The sequence below is a fragment of the Vicugna pacos genome, chromosome 23 (genome assembly GCF_048564905.1).
Source record: "Vicugna pacos chromosome 23, VicPac4, whole genome shotgun sequence".
Taxonomy (NCBI): domain Eukaryota; kingdom Metazoa; phylum Chordata; class Mammalia; order Artiodactyla; family Camelidae; genus Vicugna; species Vicugna pacos.
The window spans coordinates 26,891,210-26,916,114 of record NC_133009.1 but is presented as its reverse complement, the minus strand read 5'-3'; the positions used below and the strand labels follow the sequence as shown (position 1 = coordinate 26,916,114).

Here is a 24,905-nt window from a genome sequence, read left to right as displayed (position 1 = left end):
TGCTTATTTACCTGTGACAGTGGTTTTGATGGGTAGACGAAAGAACCCATCGCTGTGATAGAACTGTCAAACACGTCTTACAGCCGTTCCATTGTTGTCCCTGTGCAACTTGAGTTTGTTCTGATCCTACAGTGTGGTTCTACTCCCCGGAATTCATGATAATCATCCCAAATCTGTCCTGGAAACACAAAATCAACAGTTCGCAGCTCTAAAAACCAGTTATTCTACCGAGAGAATGTCAGAAAATTCTCTGTGGGATTTCACCACTCAAAAAGTAATTTAAAACTATTAAGATGCTTCAGGACTTCTCTCAGATCCACATGTAGGCCTCCTAGCACATCTGGAGTGTGTCGCTTTTTGGTTTTTGTCATTCACAAATCAAGCGAACACGGAAGGTGGAAATCTGTAGGAGTCTTAAAGATCATCTAACCTGACCACTGTATATTAGACACACAAAAAGACGGTCAAGAGATGAAGCTGTGCTTCGAAGAACCAAGCTTCAAATGGAACTTTTTCGTGAGCCATAAACACATTTTCAGTGGCTTGATGGCTGTTGAAACACCCGGTAAACTTTGTATGTGGAGAGGATAGAATGCAAAGTATAAACTGCTATTCATAACTTTTACTTTATACCCTAATAAATTAATGGTCCTCTCTATTAATACACATACATGACCTTTAAGACCTCAGTTTCTTTAAGATAACGCATAAGACACCTGCTCCACAGAATTCTCTTTATACAGAGCCTTTACAGGCACACATCAAGCATTTCATTCTTTCTCTTGCTCTATGTCTTAAATCCTCAATTAAATTGTAAACTATTGAGTGCAGAAACCTCTTTCCCCTTTTGTTAATCACCAATAACTTGGAACACGTTCACTATAGGTTCCCAGCAGGCACTGCTGAATGAATAAGTTCTAAAGGGAAGCATTTCCAGCTATTAAAGCTGATGGACTATGAACTCTGAACTCTTAGAAACCTTGGGGAAAAAATTTTGTTTGACCTCTACCACAGAAGGACAATAATTCACAATATGACCTTGGATAGGTCAATTAACCTCCTTGGACCTGGGTTTCTTCACCTGTAAAGCGAAGGGGTTGGCCAGGGTGATGTCTAAGGAGCCTTCCAGGTGCCATCTACGAGTCTGTACTATTTCATTGCCATGGTTTCTCTGTACAGTGTTAGGTTATAGCCGTCACCCCTTCTAATAGCTGCTCAATCTTACTTCTAAAAGCCAGGTCCCACCGGTGTTGCTGGTGTCGGAGGGCACACTGCTTGTTTTAAATGTGCAGTGGAGGACTCAGTGGTGGGGAACAGATGAGGATCGATGCCCCTGTTATGGCCACAGCCAGGAAGCAATCTCAACCCTGGTGCAGAGGGGCCACTTGCTTCAGGGCTGGGAGCACTGGAGACTGCAGGAAGGAAAATAGCCACTGGCACTATGATCCCAGCACGAGAGAGCTTTGCGTTTGGGGACGTCTTTGGCCAGGATGTCACTCTCCTGTAGTGAGTATCGGGTCTGGAAAAAAACAAAACGTGTATCTGTTGATCTGATAGCATTTGGAGGCTCCCTTCCTGTTCAGCAAAGTACAGAAATGGGTCCCATGAGATCACAGACCAGCAGAAAATCTCCCAGATGCTCTTCCCTCCAACTGAGATAGATGGCCTGCATCAGGAGTCTGCTCCCTCTACCCTCTGCAGACCCTCAGAGCGTACACAAACTTACAAAGAATTAAAACCCCTCCCCAGTCATAGAACTGGCATAAACAGAATGCCTCTATAGCAGGGAAGCAAAGAAGAGGGAAGAAAGTCAGTTCAGGCAAGAGTAGAGTGAATATTCAACCCAAAGAAATGTATTAGGTGAGGATCTAGCAACAGAAACAGCCAGAGGCAAGAAAATCAGGGAGGCTCTACAGCAGTATTAAAGAAGGAAAATGCTGCACTTTTGCTTTTCAGTTGAAGGTAAGTTTGAAGGCTTTAGTAGAACAGGTTTCGTTGACAAAGCTGGGCTGCAAATAGCAGTTGCCTCCTTGGACAAAGCTAATGACACAGCAGAAGTCTAGAGAAATTACCAGAAATGACAGTCTCCTCCTCTCCACCATAAACCCCTTTATCATGTCTTTTCCTGTGCTGCCCAAATCTTCCCCACATGCTACATGATTCATGTTGACCAATTAGCTGCAAGAATAAGCAAGCCCTTAGGAAAGTATACCCATTTGAGAGAAAAAGGATGAAAGAAAATCTCTTAGTGCTGGCAGTTTCAAAATTGAACCGTTTTGATTATCTCATTTCTTCCTTCTGAAGATCAGTAATTTTGCTTGGAAAGATTTTTGTGTGTGTGTGTTTCTGTTAGTAATTTAATAACAGGTTAGAAGTCTTACTGCCTCATGTCCTAAACATTTTCTACCCTATTATCTTCATTATTATTCATTCATTCATTCACTTACTCTCTCATTCTCTCAATAAAAACGTGCGTGAGCAGACTGAAGTAATAATTAACATAGGATTCCTACCTTTAACTAGATTTACCGAGTCCATATCTGACTAAGCAGAAGGGTGGAATACTGGCTCCTCTTATAAGCCAGCCTTGGGCAAGTAAACTTCTTAAGCTTCAATTTCTTCATCTGTAAAATGAAAATACTAACAGATTCCTAATAGGATGTTGTCCATAAAACACCTGGAATGGTGCTTGGAACATAGAGGGATCTGAAAAAATGGTAACCAGACATTATTATTATCTTTACCATCACTATTTCCTGGTGCGCTGTTAGCTACCTTCCAATTGTGTACAGATAGTCCTACTTGGATGATGTTACTAAGCACAAGAGAAGAGAGTATATTACCTCTATGGTAAGTCATCCTGTTTCCTTATCAATTTCAAAACTGCAAAATCATAGGAACAGGATGTGTCATCCTTAGCCAAAACCATTCAAGTGACTGTCACCAACATGAATACCAAAGACAAATTGTTAGTAACAATGATAATTGTTACCATTCATTGAGTTCTTACTATATATAAGGCTCATGCTAAGGATTTATTCTAGATTTTTTTCCTTTAATCTTTCACAAAACCTTACAAACCCCCTATGAAATTGGCATTTTTAATCCCCATTTCCAGATGAAGAACAGAGATACAATGGGGAGTTGCTTGAAAAGAATGCATTACTTTGTCCAGAGTTTACAGAGCTAGTAGGCAGATAAACCAGGATATGAAACCAGGTCCCTCTTATGACAAAGTTTGATGCTTTTCTACAGTATTGAGGGCCTAGTTTCCTTTTGAAGAATTATGGCATTTTAGAAATTTAGAGGAGGAAGGAATTTGAGGCTTTTTAGCACAAGACCATCTTTTGAGAAAAAGCATTCTCTCCACTTAGACAGTAAAATCCCGGGGAAGGAGCCCAAGACATGTCCACTTCAAGGTTCCCCAAAGTGATTTTGACGATTTTTTGAAAATCATTGCTTATCCCAAATCCCATTTGTAGTTCTAACATAAATAAATTTGTTTATATTCTAATTTTTATTTAATATCAGTGCTTTCTCATAAAATACTGAACCCCAAACAATTATTAGATAAGTGAAGCTGTAAATCATAATTTTAAAATATTTTCTTGAAATATATTTAGATTTAGTTTCAAATGGTGGCCTCTCTACAGTATTTGATATAAAAAAAATACTCCACAAAAATCAAAGTTACTCTACGGGCTTTGATTTAAAAATGTTCATATTTATTTATCTATATTACTGTCTTCATGTTCCTTTTCAGAGGTGACATTTGAACAATTTTCTTGTAACAGATAATTTTTTCCCATTTCATTTCCTAAATCATTTAAATTACTTTTCTCTTGTAGTAGAGTAACCTTTGTTTGGTTGGAGGTTTACAGGGACACCATGACCTCGCCCACGGGGATGGCTGAAAGAACAAAGAAAGCCTGCAGCAAGATTACAACAATCAACCACACCCCCTCATTTTCCTTGACCCTCCCTTATTTTTTGTATAAAAGGAGCCTGTATTCTGACTAGAGCAGGATAGTTCTCCAAGACATTAGTCTGCCATCCTCTCAGTCTGCTGGATTTCCGAATAAAGTCGCTATTCCTTGCCCCGACACCTCGTCTCCCGATTTACTGGCCTGTCGTGCGGAGTTTGGACTCGGCAACACTCTGACACTTCTTTAGTGTTTTTCAAGAAATTGGTCCATTTCATCTGGGTTATCAAATTTTTTTTTAATTGAAGTAGAGTCAGTTTACAATGTTGTGTCAATTTCTGGTATACAGCATAATGTTTCAGTCATACATATACATACATATATTTGTTTTCATATTCTTCTTCATTATAGGTGACTACAAGATATTGAATATAGTTCCCTGTGCTATACAGAAGAAATTTGTTATTTAACTATTTTATATATAGTAGTTAGTATCTGCAAATCTTGAACTCCCAATTTATCCTTCCCAACCCCTTTCCCCCCCGCCCTCCATAATAACCATGTTTGTTTTCTATGTCTGTGAGCCTGTTTCTGTTTTGTAAATAAGTCTGTTTGTTTGTTTGTTTTTAATTCCACATATGAGTGATCTCATATGTTATTTTTCTTTCTTTTTCTGGCTTACTTCACTTAGAATGACAATCTCCAGGTACATCTATGTTGCTGCAAATGGCATAATTTTATTCTTTTTTATGGCTGAGAAGTATTCCATTGTATAAATATACCACAACCTCCTTATCCAGTCATCTGTTGATGGACATTTAGGTTGTTTCCATGTCTTGGCTATTGTAAATAGTGCTGCTGTGAACATTGGGGTGCATGTATATTTTTGAATTACAGTTCCCTCTGGATATATGCTCAAGAGTGCAAACATTTATTTCTCACAGTTCTGGAGTCTGGGAAGTCCAAGGTCAAGGTGCAGACAGATTCAGTGTTTAGTGAGTGCTTTCTTCCCGGTTTGCAGACTCCTTGCTGTATCCTTACTGGAGAGGAGAGGGCTCTGTTTTCTTTTTCTTCTTATAATTTCATCCTACCTTCAAGACTTCACCTAAAGCTAATTACTCCCAAAGGTCTCACCTCCAAATACCATCAACTGGGGATTAGAGCTTCAATACATGAATTTTGGGAAAGAAAACATAGAGTCCATAGCAAGTGTGAATATGATTATGATTACTTATTAGGTGTTTCAGCTCTTTGCTCCAGACTAGGCTAGAAGTTTGGGTTGCAGAAATGGATACAAATGGATGGCCAGCTTGCACAATTTCTTACATTATTCTCCCATGTAAGAGAAAAATGTGCAGTTGTAAGGCAACAGGCCCCCATTGCCTTGTCCCTGTTTCAAAATGCTTTCCCAACAAGAAGAGATAGAAGTCATCTTTAGCAGTTTGTGGAAGGGTTGTAGGAATGAGCTGCAGTTCTTTGTGACTAAGTCCACCCGAGGCTATACACTCAGGTGATGTCTTCCTAAACGGACGCAACCGTAACTTCCACTGAACTGGTGGGACTTTCTAAATTGCAATATGAAATATGTTAATAAACTATTAACAGCTTATGGATACCAAGAACTTTTCAAGGCATCTTAAAATTATTAATTCATTAATTTTCAGAACCACTCCATGAGTTAAATACTGTTATTATTCCATTTTCAAAAATCTTTGGATGATGAAATAGGCACAGAATGGTGAGTACCCAGGGTCATACAACTTGTAGGTATTAGAGCCCAATTTGGCTCTGGCATCTTTGCTGTCAAATGTCATACCATAGTGCCTTTTTATAACTAAGGAGACTGCCTAAGATTCTGACAATTAAATGGTTATTCATAGAAACTATGATTGATGAGGACGTACAAAGAGCTCTGGGTGGCCCAGTTCAGAAATTTGGCTGTCATATTCACAAGCATCTCTTCAATAAGAAATAACAGTTCCTGGACCACTGTCCCACCTAGGGCTAGAGACTTCATGGCACCAAAAGGCTGCACCACCCAGTCCAATTACTCAATCACATCCGCTTGCTGGGTTCACACAGAATAAGCAACTCGTTGACTTACTGGTCTTTTCACACATCAGTGAATTGTTTCATGTTATGAAGCCATGTAGGCATGTCTAAGTCTCAACCTGACATTTTCAGCAAGTATTACATTTACAGAAGGAAGTCTAAGTAAGCAGAGGTTTCTCTAAACAGAGTAACTTAGGGAGGTGGGAGGTAGATTCCCATTTGACATAGCATCCTATATGTAAGTGAGCAAATTAAGGCTTAAGTCCTATGGAGATAAGGTGAAGTTGTTTCACTTCTGCTTTCTGTAACTCCTGCAATTACACCCTCTATAGACTCACTGTTAGACTTTATCAGTGAGCACCGTGCCCCAAGTTCCCCTAAGGCAGATGGGAATTTTCCTAGACGTCAGAGAACCTTCCTTGCTCTTCTCACCAAACATGCATGTTGCAATTCTTCCAGACAGCCTGCCTTTTGGCAGCATCTACACACACAAGGGGAAATTCTATCAATGTATCACATCAGATACCTAATTTGTCTAATCCAATCATTTGTCTATATATTTTTGTTGTTTATTCTTTTGGGGGAAAGGATCTAGGCGTCCATTCTCTACTGCATTCTCAAGTTATGCACAGTACAGGAATGAAAATTCATGGGGAGTTCTACTTCCAAACTTTAAGTCTCTAGTTCCCTCAGGGTAGGTTAGTTCTTCACTTGAGTTCATCCTTGTCTTCGGAGTTGAGACTGCTTGAGGATAAATGCAAATAATGTGTATGCAGAATGGTGATCAGCAAGGTTTGAAATGAGAAAAGAGGATCTAGAAGGGAATGCCGTCTACTTTAACCACTCACCCTCAGTTCATCCTTGTGGAAACTGGTATAAATCCTTTCCAACAATTTGGAATTTCAGCAAGGAGAGGGTCTATCACACTGCTGGGGAGAATTGGCTTTCAGCCATCTACAGAACTTGGTACTTCAGGCAAGCTTCAGAGTTCTCCTCTCAGTCATTTTCTCACTCATCAGAGCCCGATTTGAGGGGACCTTCATGGATCAGTTACCTATTGAAACCACTCTCAGTTCATAACCATGGAAACATAATTAGCGTATAGCAATATTTGCTTTATATTTTCTATAGCAGGAGGATATACATCTAGATCAACTCTGTCCAACAGAAATAAAATGGGAACCACATATATAGTTTAAAATTTTCCAATAGCCATGTTGAGAGGAGTAAAAAGAAGCAGGTTAAATTCTTTTTTTTTTCTTAAATGGAAGTACTGAGGGTTCAACACAGGACTTTGTGCATGCTAAGCATGCGCTCTACCACTGAGCTATAACCTTCTCCCCAAAATTCATTTTAATATCATATTTTACTTAACCCATATATCCCAAGTATTATCATTTCACTATGTAATCAATATAAAGCTGACTAATGAGGTATTTTATATCTATAGTCTCCATTCTGACTAGCCACATTTCAAGTGCTCAATTGCCACACGTGGCCAATGCAAACCCTCCTGGACAGCGAAGCTCTAGCTCACCAAAAAGGCACTGCAAACCAGTGAGTAAAGTTCAAGTAAAGGGTCTCCAGAACACAGACCAATTTCATCTGATTCAAAATTGTTTATTTTCTACTGAGATCCCTTAACTATAATTACCCTGAAGATAAAGGTTCTGTGTAAACAGGAATCTATCCTTAGCTGATAGTCAAACTAGAATGAATTTCTTTTCACAAGATCAAAGATCAAGGATATTTCTATAGATCACGAAAGTTCTCAAGATGTTTGTATTACAGTTAACAAAACGCTCCCTAAAAAGGTAAAAATGAGAAAGGGTGATTGGCAGTAGAATAGCTTTGTTCGGGTCTGAGTGTTCTTCCTAGAAAAATCATTTGCCAAACGAAAATAGTTATTATGGTTATCTATTAATTGTACAATTCTATTTATAGAAATGCATCTTAAGGAAAAAATTTTAAATGTCCATGTGAAATTCTTTGTCTACAAAGATGTTTACTTCAGCACTGTGTATAAGAAAATAAAATTGTGAACAATATAAATGTCCAACAATAAGAGAATGATTACATAAAGTATGATACAATCCAGTACAATTCAAATATTCAAAATTATTTTGTAGATAAGATTTATTGACTTCAGGTATTTTTATCATTTGCTTGGTGAATAAGGTAGGTTTCTATTTTTTTAAAGTATACATATATATAAAAGCAAAAAAGCTGAAAATATTTGCTGTTACGTTAATGATGACTCTGTGTCATAGAATTACAGCTAGTTTTTCCTATTTGCATATTTGCATTTAAAATTTTCTCCAATAAATAGCTATTCTTTGATAAAAACAAAATGAGCATTTTTTTAAAATAAAAATGTATGCTTGTCTATTGATTATTTTTTTAAAAAGTCATTCTTGCCTGTTCTGAGAAACCCAAATGTACAACCCAGGAAGAAACTAGCACAAAATTTAGATGGAATGACTACACACTAGTTCAACTGTTTGGGGAAAAATACCCTCCCTAGACTCATGGACGTCAGGAAGCCGAGCCTACAAGTCAAGGGAGGTTTACGATAACAGTACTACTGGAGAAAAAAAAAACAAAAAAACTTCCTGAGAGCTCAGTTATTTCAATCAACTCTACTGAAGAAGAGAAAGAGGGACCTGGTATCTTCAGAATTGGGGCCAGTGATCTTGGATTCTAAAGCTGAAAAATAAAAGATTTCCTTATGTTATTTGGTAACTTGTTGCTGCCTACAGGTTCTAATGACTAAAATTATTGCCATCTATATAGCTTGATTACATATGAGTTTCATTGACGTAAAAAGACATATACATTTGATCAAGTAACAGGTGGTTTCATGCATTACTCATTTTAATTTGATTAATAATTTGTGTGTTTATGGGTTTTTTTTCCCTTAGCTCCTCTAACAACCAAAATCCCAAAACAAGATCCATATTTACTTAAACTTGGACTAAAAGCAGTAATCTGGTTTAATCTGTTGATATGGAATAAGGTAGGGGGGGTTCCTGGCAGACCACCAAAGAGAACATTTCTACCCCTACAGACAAAAGAAAATCACCATTAAAATTCCAAACACTCTTGCATCATACACCATATTCAATAGTATTCATTGAATCCTTTTACCATTTTAAGCTAAAGGAAGAAGATGCAGGTTCATTGACAATTACACCAAAGGTGAACATATTGACAGATTCTCCTCAAGTTAAAGACACAAGTATTATAATGACCCAGAGGCACTGCTCTTAGATGTTTACTCAATAGTAAAAAAAAAAAATAAAAAAGTGTTCAGAAAATTATTTTTAAATGTTCATAGCTTAATTAATAATAATAAGCAGGAAACAACCCCAACATCCACCAGCAAGCAAATGGCTAAGTCATTGTGATGTCCTCACGCAGTGGACACAGCCACAAAAAGGAATAAGCTAATGCTAGGAGCAAAGATTTGAATAAATCTCAAAAAAAAAAAAAAAGGGTGATGAGCAAAGGAAGTAGGTCCCCGGGATGATGACATCTACATGATGCCCTCAAACAATCAAAACCGAGTTACGGTGACACAGTTCAAAACACTTGGGCAGCTGTGGGAAACTGGCTAGAAAGAGGCGTGAGGAAGTGTGAGTGATAACTGAATTGTTTCATAGTTTGATTGAGGTGGTGGTTATATTGCTGTATACTTTTGTCAGATTTCATTGGACTGAGCACTTAAAACCTGTGCATGTATAAATAAGAAAATCAATTCAAATATAATAAAAAATTGAAAAGAGAGTAAAAGTACAATGGTCAACTTTATTCAGACTATAGTTACGCCACGTTCCTGTGTGATAGCTTTCAGTCTCCTCAACCTGTCTTATGGATGTTTTAGCTCCCCTCTCTCCTTCCCAATTCATGCTAAGGATGAACAGTGAAGAGTCTCCTGATGATCATTTTCACCGAAGAGCTAATATTAAGTAAAAATATAGATGCGGATTTGTGGTCCACTCACACTTCTCCATCATTTCTACAATCGTTTCATTCTTTTGTGCAGGTCTTCAATGGTGACAAATGACTTTTCAAAGGGTAAACAATTAGTGTATAAGATTCAGCACATTAAACAGATTTCATGGTCTCTTTATTAATTTTGAACTTGATAATTTCTGGGAATTTTCAGTCGAGGGGTTTCTGGTTACTTCCCAATGACATTTAACAGTCAGACTTAAAAATACAGAAGAAAGCATTAGAAGTTTTATCCAAAATGATTATGGCCATCATTTGAATAAAATACAGATTTTGCAAGCGGTAAAGCATATCATTACTATATACTGGCCTAAGAAAGGCTTGGTTCACAAACTGGAGAGCTCTAACCAAGTCATTAAATCTATCTAAAAGGGCCTCATTTGAGAAGCAATAAAATTTTTAATCATTTTATTATTAAAAGAGTGTTTAATATGTAGCTAATTAAATGCCAAAGGCAGGTTATCTGAGTTTAACCTTCAAAAAGAAAATGATGTATCAAAGTCTGCCTCTGGCATCATGGGATAGAAATGTCATCCTCATAATCATGGCGTGACAACTAGCTGGTGGCCTTTTCTAGAGCTATAGTTAAATTACCTGATTAAATTAATAGCCATTTAGATGTTTTAGGAACTGCACAGACCTATACTAAATGAAAATTAGGTCCATTACATTTTCTGAGTGGGCTAGATAGACCCTAAAATAAAACACGTATGCCATTGCCCACATTACTTAGATTAAGCAATTAAAAGCTCTTTCTAAAAAGCGACTAATTCCCTATAATGTACAGACAACTGGATTTACACTAATGACCAGACGTAAGTTTTTTTTCCTCTCTATCCTCAGACAAATTCTCTGTTTACTTTAAAATAAAGGATTAAAACTTGAACATATCACCTAAATACGTAGCTAGATAGCTGTCTGTAACTATATTTCTATAAGGTAATGAACAGTGATTACGTGTAAGTAAAACAGTAAAGTAGAAAGTAGAACAGAAAATCATCTTAATTGGGGATCCACCAAACCATTGTCGAAACATTCTAGGAAACGGCCTTCAAATTATTCAGTTGCAAATGTTTGGAAAGACTACCGAAAAAAAAATTCATGCCTTCTTTCCTTACAATGTCAATGCTTTCATAGGAAATCTGGATCATCAAGTAGTTAGATGTGTCAGAAAAATGCAAACAGTATATACATTAACTTATTTAAGAAGCAAATTACTATTCCCTTCATAAATCTCCAGCAGCTAATGAATACAGACTGCAAGTAAGTTTTAAGGACAGAGGGTGTGGTCACTGCCGCGTGCCAAGTACCTAAAGAAGCAACTAACATAAAATCGGTATTCCATAAATATTTGTTGGACTGAAGGCAAACCTGAATTTTCCCCAGTTTTAGTTAAGAACACTTATTTAAAAGTCATACTGACATACTGAAACCCTTACTTTGACAGCATGTTATAAAATTAAATATTTGGCAAGGAATTTTTAGTCCAGTGCCATTTGATATGCAATTTAGTAATAAATGAACTACATCAGTGTGGGGGCCCCCTTTATTTATTATTAAGATTTTGCTTAATTTCATTTCATTTCATACATATAGAGGATACAGCATTGTATCCTATTCATGGACTTGAAGAGGTTCAAAATCAATATAAACTCTTAACAACATTTCTTAGAATCCTTGTGGCCATAAAGCTTAGATCTATTATAAGATCTGGTACTATTTACAGATAAATTCCTCCTCTGATAAGTTCATGATGTCTCAAACATTAAGCAAAAAGAACCAAGGCAGCATTGATAAGAATGTGGAAACAAATCACTCTTTGGGAGTCAGCAGTACTTACATCATAACTTGGTTGAATGTGAGTCAGCCTTTATTTGTTGAATCAACATTCATTGGGGACTTTTACAATGTGTCTGTACTGTACTAGACACTTTGTAGAAATACAGAGATTAACCAAACAACCCGTGTAAATAAATAACCAACACTGAATATGAAAGAGTAATCAAAAATGTACGTGAGCAAAATTAGAAATGTGTACACCATGCAATGGCTGTAGTAAGACAGAAACAGTGAACTCTCTTGTGGATTCTGGAGGCAAGCTGGAAAAGAAGTTTGAAAAGAAAAGATGTTCAAAACTGTTATGTGACAAAATGAAGATGAAAACTTGTACATGAGGATGTCAAATCTAAAAAAAAATACCATCAAAACAATGTGTGAGAAATTAGATTTGATAAAGATCCTTCCTCAAAAATGTCAGAATATCACATAATGGAGTGTATTGTTTAGGTTGTTTTATTGGTATGTCAAAAAATATTCCAATCATAATGCATTCCAAGTACTGTGTGATTTTTCAAAGTTACCATGGGAACAATTCCTACCAAGGAACATGATAGGACATTCCCGTTAATACTGCAGACAAAAGAATGTTGTTATGTTTACAGGAAAGCACAGAAATAAAAAGGTAAGACTTTCACGAACCATGTGTCTGTATTTTGCAGACAGACAGCATGCCATGTTCCACTCACCCCAAAGATCTCAAAGCCTAATTGTCCTGGGGAGGAAGCTGTGAAGAGGTCTAAAGCTCAGTTCATGTTAACACAAGGGAGGAAAGAGTGGGGATGAATAACCAGGTCATCACAACGGAGGTAGATCCAAGGCAGTACACTGGAAAATCAACCTTGACAAACAATTTAAAATTGTATTTTCAGCCTATGTCTATCTTAAGTTTTAGTTGTTCAGCCTGTCAAGATGTTTGTTATGTGACAAGCAATAATACTGACAGAAAATTTCCTTTATACATTCATAGATGTCTATTTCAGCCTAGATCCTCTCTGAAAGCCACTGGAGCTACTGAGAAGAGTATTCAAACTGTGTAATAAATTATGAACATCTCCAAGGAGATCTTTGTTGTTATAGTTGTTGTTAATGGAGGGACTGGGGATTGAACCCAAGACCTCATGCATGCTAAGCACATGCTCTACTACTAAGCTATACTCCCCACTCCAAGGAGATCTTGAAGTCAATTCATAAAGGCTAGAAAAATATTTAGTCTATTCACCCCCCACACACAATGTTTTTGTTTTAAGTAAGATCTAGTATTGAAATGGGGTAGGTAAGAGGAATACCGTAATTTCCTACTGACCTGCTGTGTGCTCTGTACTTACTAGAATGTTCAACCTTCACACTATGGATACTTGGGCCAGATAATTCTTGGTCGTGGGACCTGTCTTGTGCTTTATAGGGGGTCCAGCAACATCCTTGGCCTCTAAACCCTAGATACCAGTAATACCTCCTCTCTAGTTGTGATAACCAAAAATGTCACTAGACTTTGCCAAATGTCCCTGGTGTGGGGGAGAAGGGAGGGGACACAAAATGGTCTCCTGTTGAGAACCACTGGTATATACGGCCATTCACTTATTACCTGTTTCTTCTCATAACTACCCTGCATGGTAGGAATTATCATGCCTATTTTAAAAATGAGAACATTAAGATTTATAGAAGGATTTAAACCTGGGTCTTTTAACCATAATCATTATTCTCCACACTGTTTTCTATATTATCTTCACCTTTAAAGATTTAGTAGTCTGAATTTTCTTACAGATTTAACATTAATTCCAGAAACATCCTCATGATGCAAGTCTAGAATTGACTGTCCTTAACATACTCAACCACATCGAATATGTGGTTCAAGATTTTCTTTGGGGGTTACTCTGTCCTACCTACTGAGCCTGCTCCTAATCTATGCTCTATTTTGACACAGCCTCGGGATCATTTTTGGATGGCAAGCAAAGAAATCAAAACCTTTGGTTGACCTGATTACTTGCTGATTTTCAGAAGTGTTTTGTGTGCATTTTATGGGGGAAAGGGAAGTGACTCAAATAAATCTCTGTAATTTGTAAAAATATTGTTTGATGTTCATATTGAACAACAAAACTCTCTCAAATCTTGTCATTGTGAATCTGTTTGTGTATTTGTGAATCTGTCAAAAGACTTAGGGATTCAATTTTACAAGCTGAATTGCCCAGGGAAATGATGAAGGAACTGTGTTATCTCTTTACTTCTTTTGTGATCCACTTCCATGGTTACTTCATATCATGCTCTAAGTTGCCTTTGAAAAGTTCTGCCTAATAGAAGAGTTTTTCCCTCCACTTCCCCAAAAGCAACTGATTGGTGTCACATCATATATTTTTTTGTTGTTGTTGTTACCTGATTACCTAGCACAGAAATCGAGCCTCAAAAATCTCTGTTAAGTGAATAATAAATAATGAACCAATGTCAGATGAATAAATAATCGGCATATTCTTGAGTTTCAGCTACACATAAAAGACATTTTCACTGATATTAGACGCAATGACTCACCGGCAGAACTGGGAGAGAATATTACAGATGATCATTTCTGTAATTTCTAAAACTCACTCCTTCCCTGCCCCACCCCCACCACAGCCAGTTTATGTGGAAGGAAGAAAAAGGTAAAGACAGAATCAGCTGTTTTAAAAGGAAGAATTAGGTGGGGGGCGGAGGGGGGTGGTTAGCTTAGTGGTACAGCGCATACAAAGCATATGCAAAGTCCCGGGTTCAATCCCCAGTGCCTCCATTAAAAAAAAAAAAAAGGAAGACTTAGGTACTTGAGAAGTTCGGGCTTTCACACTTCAAACGTTCATTAACGTGGAGGGAAAAAAGCACAGAGTATGAATAAACTATGACTTTTGCCTGTTCTTCTGAAATAAAAGTAGTCTGAAGTTTTCCTTTGAATGTTATAGTATGATTCTGCAGACTGTAGAAATCACCCATATCTATGATAATTCAATTTTTTTAAAAAAAGAAGCTGTATATACAGATTATGAGACAAAATAGCACAAAGCAAGCAAAATCTTCACTTTACAACAGATTGTGCTGATCAAGAATTTTGAATCTTTTTATAATTATGAAATGTCACATGGGGGTTAGTATTTGATTTACCAGCATTCCCATCCTTTTTGGGTATATTATGATTCTTAAAAATTATAGAATGCACATTTTTTAAGCTAAAAGTGATCCAGTGTTATCTGTTCCAAACCACATCCCTTTGAAGCTAAAAGTGACCTAATATTATCTATTCCAAACCACCATCCCCCCTTTAAAAAAAATGAAGAAAAAACAAAAAAAAAAATGGAAGTCAGTCAAAAAGTTAGCTTATATCAGACCCTGCCTTCCTTTTTCAGTTAAGTAAAAATATAATTGAAATTTTAAAGGTCTGATTTGAAACGGTGAAAGAGGTCTTTATTTTGACCTTTTAGCTCCAGGGAGCAATGCCGGCGCTGTCAGAACTCCTAGTAAAGATTCTTTCTCTAGGTCTGTTGTTCACATGACGTGGGTTGAGATTTCTGCCAGTTTTCAGCAGGAGGCCTTGTGTTAGCCTCTTCAGCTTTTTCAGCCTGCCTCCCCTCACAGGAAATCAGTGCTTCAGCTGTGATCTTCGCGGTCCCTGCTAGCGTATCTTCTCCGATGATAGCTCCTGTTGGCTTTTCCTTCTACAAAAATCAGCCTTCTTTTCTTAGCCTCAAGATGGGTGAGAGTTAAAACCTGTTTTAAGTATTTTGGAAGTCTTCCATCCACTGAGCTGCCACTCAGTTATCCAAAAGTTTCCAGGAAGCTCTCTCTTTAAAGTAACTTTTGAAGTGGAAAGCTAGAATCTGTAATGAACACCAGGAATGAGCCAGTTTCACAACCTGAAAGGATCGGGTCATGACAACCCAAAAGGATCATCACACACACACTAATAATCATTTCCCAGGAAAGAGCCCACAAACAGCAAACATTTACTGAGTACCTGCTCTATGCTCAGATCTCATTTCCCTTTACTTGATCTCTTTAGTGATCTCATCTACATCTGGGCTTTAAACGACCATGAGAGTCCGTAATTCATCACCCAAAAATCTCCCTTGCAAGCCCTAGATCTCTGCTTATAATTGCATATTGGAAATAATTACCAGATGTTTGTCCCACAGGCACCTCAAATACAGTAAGTCCAAATCTTCTTTTCTACTCACCTTCTAATCACAATCTCTTCCAACATTTCTTACCCATGTAAGTGCGCGACCATTCCCTCCTTTTCTAATGCAGTAACGTGGAGGACCCTGAGGCAAATTAGAAAAATGGGATTGGAAAAGAGATGAGCACTGAAAATGGAGAAACAGAAGGTGGGAAAACAGGCAAAGGACTGTTACGACTGACCAGGCATGAGAGGATACAAGGCTTTGGGAAGGAAAATAGGCACGACCACTTGGTGAATGGACGAAGGGATGAATGAACAGATCACTGGCTGCATGCATGTGACTTGTGTGTGTGTCGTCTATTAAGAAAAATATTAAGACAAAGAAGAGACATTGAAGGGAACAACATTGATGTCCTAACTCTCACGTCATCTAAAAACACATGGTGTCATTCATTATTTCTTACTTTTTGTTAACGAGTTCATAGAAAAGAAAGGCCCTTTTATTAAAAGGGTGGGGAGAAAGCAAAATCTGAAAATTGCAACCATTTTCAAACTAATTGTGGCTTGGCTCTATGTGGCTTGAAGCAAGACATGACAACGAAACATCCTCTCTCTCTGTGTGGACTCTCCCCTCCGAGTTCTTCCTTGGAGACGATTAGCAACTCGTCCTTCTCTTGTGGAGTTCATGATGATTTTTATCAAAAAGCTTACTGCATCACATTCGGCCCTTTTCCCTGTATCACATCATGTGCTGATGTGTCCACAAAGGTGACATTAGCACGCTGATGATTTTCTAGCGAATCAAATATATTTCTGTGTCAGTTGATCAGGACAAATGAACTTTAAGCTGCATTTTTTTTACTTTTTTATCGAAAATGACCACTTAGGATTTTTAATTTACAACGAGATATTTAAGCTTGTCAAGCAAAAGTGAGCAGCTCATTTGCATCTCTGTGGACGGCGAGAGGCAGGACATCAAAGGTCTGTCTGTCACTGCCACCCCCATGATTCTCAGAATGATGAGTACAGAGGTCCCGATCTCTTTGATACATCAAGAGTCAGTAGTTTTATGTTTCTAACTTGATTATACCCTCCAGGAAAGCAAAGATCATGCCTCACTCATTATCTATGAGGTAAAGTTAGAGAAAAACCAATACAGTTCCTGCTTCAAGAAGTTTATCACAGAATACATGGAGAAACATGCAGAAATGAAGCATAATGCAAAGTATTACATCAGTGGGTCTCAAACTTGGCCACACATGAGAATCCTCTGGAAGGTGTGTTAATCCACATATTCCTGGCGCCCTTCACCAGAGTTTCTAATCCAGTAGGTGTGGGGTGAGGCTAAGCCCTTGCATTTTTAATGAGTGACGCTGACGCTGCTAGACTGGGGACCACACTTTGAGAAGACTAAATAAAATATGGTATCGAGAGTGGAAAGGTGAGCTTATATTTATTCCCAAATAATCATAAGATGGTGGAGCTGACTCACAAGTTTAGAAATGAAAGGGAATTCTGAGATCTTCTAATTTAATCTCCCAAACAGTATGAAACACAGGTCAACAGTGGTGGGACTCAAACTCCATACTCTTGACCCAATTTCTCTCCACCATCTTTTCTGCTTCACAAATGAGGTTTCTCAGATTTAGTAAAATCACCGAAAGGTGTCTTGCCTTTGTGCCTCACATATAAAATAGCTGTGGAAATCAGTAAGAGTTCTGTCTATAGCAATCTCAGAGGTTGATTATGGGTTTTATTCCATCAATAAAAATAACAGGAAAAAAAATACCCGTGCATTAGTCTGATTTTGGTCCCCTTGCTCTACTTTTAGAAGAAAAAATCAGCATGAAAATATGTGTTCATTCTGCTGTTTTCCTCCCTTTTTATTTCTCAGGCAAAGTTGGCTGCCATTTGAATAGGAATATAAGGCTCTCTGGCCGTTCTCACCCACCGTTATGCAGGGTCAGTTTTCCACCATTTAGAATTTAGTGCATCTTTGGTGAAGCCTGACAGGTACATGGAGGGTCAGGGGAGGGAGGTTGGAGGAAGGCAAGAGGGCTAAGAAAGCAGCCGTGTAATTTACAATCCTGCGGTCCGTAACAGCACAGCAAGCAGGTAAGGTCGAGCGGTGCTGTCACAGGGGCACTGGCCCAGCCTCCACAAGCTACAGGATCTCATTTCATTACCCCATGACCTGCATCACAGAGCACGGAAGCCCCACTCCAGGGCCACAGCTAATCTACTGTGACAGAATAGGAAGACAGCTCAGAACTGTGCAGCTTCCCTTCCCCGTCACTGGGAGGCTGAATGCAGATGGCAGAGCTACATTCTTTCGGAGAACCACAGGGACAAGTTAGAACGTCCAGAGTTTAGGATCAGGCTCTGACTCTGACATTACCGCTGCTACCACAGGGCTGCACAGATGTTAAGTGTGTGGGTTCTGGATTCAATTTTTTAAAAAATTTTTTATCTTTTTTTTTTGGTTTTTTATTTTGGGGGGAGGTAATTAAGTTTGTCTATTTGTTTGTTTGTTTTAATGGAGGTACTGGGATGGAACCCAAGACTTGGTGCAGACTAAGTACGCGCTCTACCCCTGAGCTATATCCTCTCCCTGGGGTTCAAATTTTGATTCTTCCATTTGTGAGCTAGATACCCCTTACCTTCAACTTCAATGAACTGCATCTTCCTTAACTATAAGATGGTGCTCAGAATAGAGCCACTTAGGGTTGTTAAGAGAAATGAAAAATACAAGACCATGTAAAATGCAGAGGAAATGACAGGTCCCATAGGAAGCACACACTAAATATTAGCGTGTATGATTACGACAGATACCCCGCCAGTGTATCTGTGATACGTGAGGCTGATTTTTTGGGACCTGCTTAACACTTCGGGGTTGTTTGTCTTTAGCTATTAAAGAGACTTGGGATTTCAAAATTGTAGAACAGATAAACAAGATTACACTGTATAGCACAGGGAAATATACACAAAATGTTATGATAAATCACAGAGAAAAAAATGTGACAATGAGTGTGTATATGTCCATGTATGACTGAAAAATTGTACTGAACACTCGAATTTGACACAACACTGTAAAATGATTATGAATCAATAAAAATGTAAAAAAAAATAAATAAAGAGACTTGCCTCAATTTCTACGGGTTATGCTGATCCACTTGCCAAGTCACAACAATTAAAAACCCACACCTTGACCCTATGGTCAGAATTACTCGAATAACCAAGGAAATAATCACAAACGTGTTCTGAAAAGGAAAGCTTAAGAAAAGGCTCCTACAGTGCACCTCACACCCTACATTTGTTTCTGTTCACAACCTTTGACACAACTTGCCTCGGAATAATGTGAAAATCACAATAAAGATACAACTAAAGCAAAATCATTCATTCCATGTGCTGTTTTGCCACGGATGAAACACGATACCGCCTACAGCAGGTCACAAATAACGTCTTTCTATGAAGAGCTCCCATAACGTTCAGGAAATGCTGTACGTGGACTCTGAAAACTGAACACCTCCTTCAGATTAAGCTCTGCATCAATGAGTCCTTTTGTGAGTAGATGAGGAAATCAAGAAGGTAGCAGTCACGCTTTATTTTTCAGATTTGAAAAGAAAATGATCCACGGGGATGTTTCTGATCTACAGTGAAACATAATCTGTTCAGGAGCTGACATAAGTATCATTATACTGCAGAAGCTGGGGAGAGCAGGTGGGGACAGAGGGGACCCTGCATGTTTTTTGCTTGTTTCCTCTCTCATCAACTGGAAACGTGACAGTGTTAGTAGCAAATGTTCTATCCGGTGTATGAAAATGGAGCACTGAGGCATTTTTGAGTGATAATTCAATAGGATTAAATTACACTCATGTGACAGCTCAACTTCACTAATGAGGTACGTTTCAGTAAACTGTGGACAGAACTGTCTGGAAGGTTTCTTTAATTTACCAACATGTAACAACACGGGGAAAGCATTAGTCAACTAGATGAAGATGAATAAGCAGTGAGGTCTAAGGGTATTTTACATTAATATCTGACAACCTGAAAGGATTTTTGTCACCTGCTCTGTTTAGCCCAAGGCAGGCAAAGAATAACTGGTACCTGTTAGTGTGATTGACTTACCAAAGCAATGAAAGGAATTATCTGGAAGAGAGCTGGTGGAAAATGTGTCAGAGAAATTTCTTTTCCTTCCCGCTAAAAGGAAACATCTTCCTTGCAAAGTGGGCTGACGGTTGTACTAAAATTGAAAGGATGTTTCAAATCTTCTCGGATGGCTACATCAACACTTTCATTTTTCAACATCTTTGAGTTTGTCCTTAGAGATGAAAAAAATCTGTCTGTATACACTTCTAGCCAGGTGTTGACTGGGAATAATGTAAGGTTATCCTTGTCCAACTAAATAATTTATTTCAAGCCAAGGAAAGAAAGAATACGTAGGAAACATGAAAGAGCAGTAAATAGGAGACAAGCAAATCTGCTTGTGAAGGTATCAAATGCTTACTGAAAAGAAGTTCCAGCTAAGATTAGACTGGCCAAAAAGAAGGCCATAAAATCATTTGCATCCTTTGAAAAATCTCCTGAAACTAACGTTCCCCTAGTGTCTGGCAAGCAACTTGCTTGAAGAGAAAAAGCAAATTAACTCTATCTCAATGGATGAATGTGGCAACTATTAGAGGATGCTATAGATTCCAAACTAGATATTTAGGCACTAAAGTATTATCTGTTTCAATACTTATTCTCCATACCCAGTCAATCATCCTAAAATGTTCATGTATCAATGCATTTTATTCTCAAGAGAAGCTGTGTCACAAAGGAGAGGAGGAAGCAAAGATAGAAATACTTTCTTATTACACCTGTTGGCGAGAAATTACTCAAAACCGCTAAGCACTGTAGATGAATTAAGAGGGAAAAAAAAATCAGTGACAAGTGAAGCTCTTGAGTATCAAACATATGAGAGAGGATTGTCAGTTTAGCTAGCCCAGACTCTCAGCTAATCCATAAACCACATCCATCAAGCTTTGAAGAACAAAGTTTATAGAGTTCCTTCACGGCAAACTTTTCTCATTTCATTCTTCATATGACAATTGTTCTAGTGATTTTGCATTTCCAGAATAGAGTGATTTGTTGCTAAAAAAAAAAAAGAGGCACAAATGAACTTATTTACAAAACAGAAACAGAATCACAGACATAGAAAACAAACTTATGGTTACCAGGGGGGCAAAGGGGTGGGGAGAGATAAATTGAGAGTTCGAGATTTGCAGATGCTAACTACTATATGTAAAATATACATACAACAAGTTTCTACCATATAGCATAGGGAACTATATTCAATATCTTGTAGTAACTTATAATGAAAAAGAATAGGAAAAGGAATATATGTATGTATATGTATGACTGAAACATTATGCTGTATACCAGAAATGGGCACAACATTATAAACTGACTGTAGTTCAATTTACAAAAAAAAAAAAGAGACAGTGATTTGTAGAGACCCTGGGAGACAGGCTAGGAGGGAGATGGGGGAAAGATTTAAAAAGAAGAAACTGAATTTTTACAGCTTCAGCCAAGTGGTAACAAAGGTGAGAAAATCATTCAGCGATATTGTCACACCACACACACACACACACACAGCTCTGCCAATAGAAAAGCTCTAGGAGGGCTGAATGCACTGGTGAAGGATTCGCTGAACAGAATGGGAAATATTAGCAAAGGGCCGAAAGGATCACAACCGAGATGACTTCTTTTACTGGCCTCAGATACCATCCCTGACTCTCTGAACATTACTTCCAGTCTCAATAATAATCACAATAATTGCTACAATTTTCCTCATGTTTTGTTATTCACAAAAACTTTCATCACCACATTGGCTCCTGTGAGATAAGCAGGGTCAATATTTTTATAATACTTGACAGATGAAGAAGTCAACATCAGCAACCGCCTACTCAGGGTACAAAAGCAGCCGAAAAAGATGCAGAGTCAGGTCCTCTGACTCCACATGCAAGTGTTTTTTCTCACTGTGCTAAACTCTCCCAAAATGTCAATTGTTGGAATGTCTAGAGGCAAAGTTGCAGATTCTGAGGAGGGCTGGTACAAGCCATGTGGGAATTAAATATCCCAGAGGGCTTTTGAGCTGAGTGGTCCTCATAGAGAATTCTAGAGGAAGGATTCCAGCTTTCCACAGACAGACTAGGCATCAGAGAGGCAAGCAAGTTGAGTCTATCTTTCCTTTGCTTTTCTCCAACTTTGTAAAAAATGGGGGCCATGGGGGTTTCCAAAGTAGGGAAGGCCAAACGTTATTTTTGAATTCTTTCACATTACAGAACAATACAAAACTAATAACAAAAGCAAAGTAGCCACAGAGAAAGCAATTAAGAATTCACACCTACAAAATATTTCAGTATAAGGTCTCATTGTAATAGGAAAAAACAAATCCGACTCCATGTGGGATCTGTTTCTCTCCCTTCGACCTTCGGATTCTATTGCTTTTGCTACAAGTTAAGAATGTTGCCTAAAGCCTGAAATAGGAAAGCCCGTTCGCAAGACCCTGACTTTTCAAGGCGCAATACCTTTCCATTACTACAGAGGTAAGAAGTTGCAGAACAGAGAATAACGTTTGTCTTGTTGGAGGTTTACAGGGACACCATGACTTGACCCATGTGGACAGCTGCAAGAACAAAGGATTTTGAAACCAAGAAGTTTGCAACAATCAGCCACACTCCCCCCCACCCCTTAGTATAAAAGAAGCCTGAATTCTAACTTAGGGAAGATGGTTCTTTGGGACACTAGTCCACCATCTTCTTGGTCTGCTGGTTTTCTGAATAAAGCTGCTATTCCTTGCCCCAAGGATTGTCAAAAGGATTGTCTGGCTGTTATTCTGACCAAGTAACACTCAACTGTGAAGTAATAGCTCGATGTAAACAGTTTAATTAAAAATAAGCTACCAAATTTTGTCTAGCATTGACTCAGCTCTTTAGTCAATTATCTTGTAAAGTTTAGTAACCAGTGACAGTTAAGATCTTTTGTCTGCTTACAGTGAGCCAGAAACAGTACATTTACAAGCATTATGTCATTTCATCCCTCACAGTTATATGAATGTCAGTGCTGTCATTAGCCACAAAGAGAAGAAGCAAAAGCAGACTGAGAGTCTAGGTAAGTTCCCACATTGTACAGCTAGTAATCAGCAGAGTTATCACTTGAATCCAGGTCCGTATTACTGCAGGGTCCAGACCCTTTCCTATGCCCATTTAACTCTATCTTGGCCAGATCCTCTTTCTCAGTTAACTTCCTAATGTTCTACTATATTCCTAATTCTGAATATCAAACCCAAAGGTAGTTTGGAAAAGGCGGAATGAAGTTGAATCAGCTGGGAGCAAAATGGAATACATATTAATAGGAAAGCCAGCTAATGAAGAAGCTTGGCACCAAGCTGAGTAACCAGTGCACGGCCAGGAACAGTAGCAGAAGTGCTTCTTTTCAAATGAGAAATTAATCTTCTGGATATACTTGAATTCATACATAAAAATGTATTTTGAAGGTTTTTAAAATTATTTGTAATGGGAAAAGATAGTAAGTTTCAATGGAACCAAAAGAATAAATAAATTATGACAAATACATACAGTAGAGTACTGTATAATCATGAAAAGAAATTAAACAGATTAATGTGTGCTAATACAGATCAGTCATCAGGACATACTGTTAAATGAAAAAATTCTGACTAGTATGACCAGTATGTTACCAAATGGATTTTAAAGGACAGACATAAAAATTTATGCAAAATAGATTATCATTGGAAAACTCTACAAGATCCTGGTGTTGTCTGTGGAGAAGGTTAACTGTGATTCAGAGAAAAGAGAAAGACTACATTCTACTATGTAAATATTTATAATTTCTCATTTTTTATCATGTACATAAATTACTTAAAAACATCTTAGCATTAATGAATAATAACAAGTGTGCAATTAATGTTTGTGGACCTGAACAACGTTTGGAATACACGAGCCATGTCAATCTAGAAGCACTGAACTTGGAAACAGATAATTTAAATTTGGCCCATCACACGCTAGCAGGGCAGAGTTTGTGTAAGGTACTTCATCTTTTAGTTACAATTTCATTTACGAGAAATTGGTATGATGGCATCTCCCAGGTTCCTGAGGTTGAGATGAGATAATATACATAGAGCAAAGCATGCTCTGAAGTGTAAAAATGCAAGTAATTATTGTTTTTGTTGTTGTTGCTCACTGGTGAAGCAGGCTCTGGTTCAGATTAGGAAGCCACGCAGTCAGAAAGAGAAGACCTCACATACACAGTCTGACTTCCTCCATCAAGGAGATCAACCAGACATTTGCCAAATATCCATTCTCTGTACCGTATTCCTATTGTTTTGTGATGTGAAAACATTTATGATTCCCCCTTTAGAAAGGGGGAAATATTTGTTCGGAGAAAGACTTGGGTGCTCCTTTGGGATAGAAGGGAAATGTGACAGGGACCTTGGCAAGACAGAGAGAAACAGTCTTGTGTCTTTGAAGAAGGTGAAGAGGCGAGGGCAGTGGATGAAGGCTGAGGTTAGGGAAAGACTGGGGCTCAGCAGCGGGACCCCACCATCCCTCCGGTCATTAGAACCACAAGAGGGCAGAGGTGAGTAGATTGAGGAGAAGCCAGTAAAAGGGCTCAATACAACATTCATGGGGTCTCAGGAGACATAAGGGACGAGAAAATGAGAGTGAGAGTAAGAACGAGAAGCACAGGAAGTACAAACCTAGAACCTCTCCGGAATAAAAGGTAGAGTCTTGGACCATCACAGACGTGGACTGAGATCTGGGCCAGGTGTACCTTAGAAGTCTAACGGGCAGGGGCCCCACCTGACTTCAGGGTAACATACTCTTTCTTCAAACAGGTACTCGGCCATTAAAGTTCAATACACCCAAATATTAGACTGC

General features: G+C 38.2%; 1 long non-coding RNA gene across 1 annotated transcript in view; it reads right to left on the bottom strand.

Moving 5' to 3' along the window:
- Window positions 1–1,451: 1,451 nt before the first annotated feature.
- LOC116285257 (uncharacterized) overlaps window positions 1,452–24,905 on the bottom strand; it is a 30,889-nt gene continuing 7,435 nt past the window's right edge. Inside the window, exon 5 of the long non-coding RNA XR_012063579.1 lies at window positions 1,452–1,519. This is a non-coding gene — a long non-coding RNA (uncharacterized lncRNA). The remainder of the gene's footprint in view (window positions 1,520–24,905) is intronic.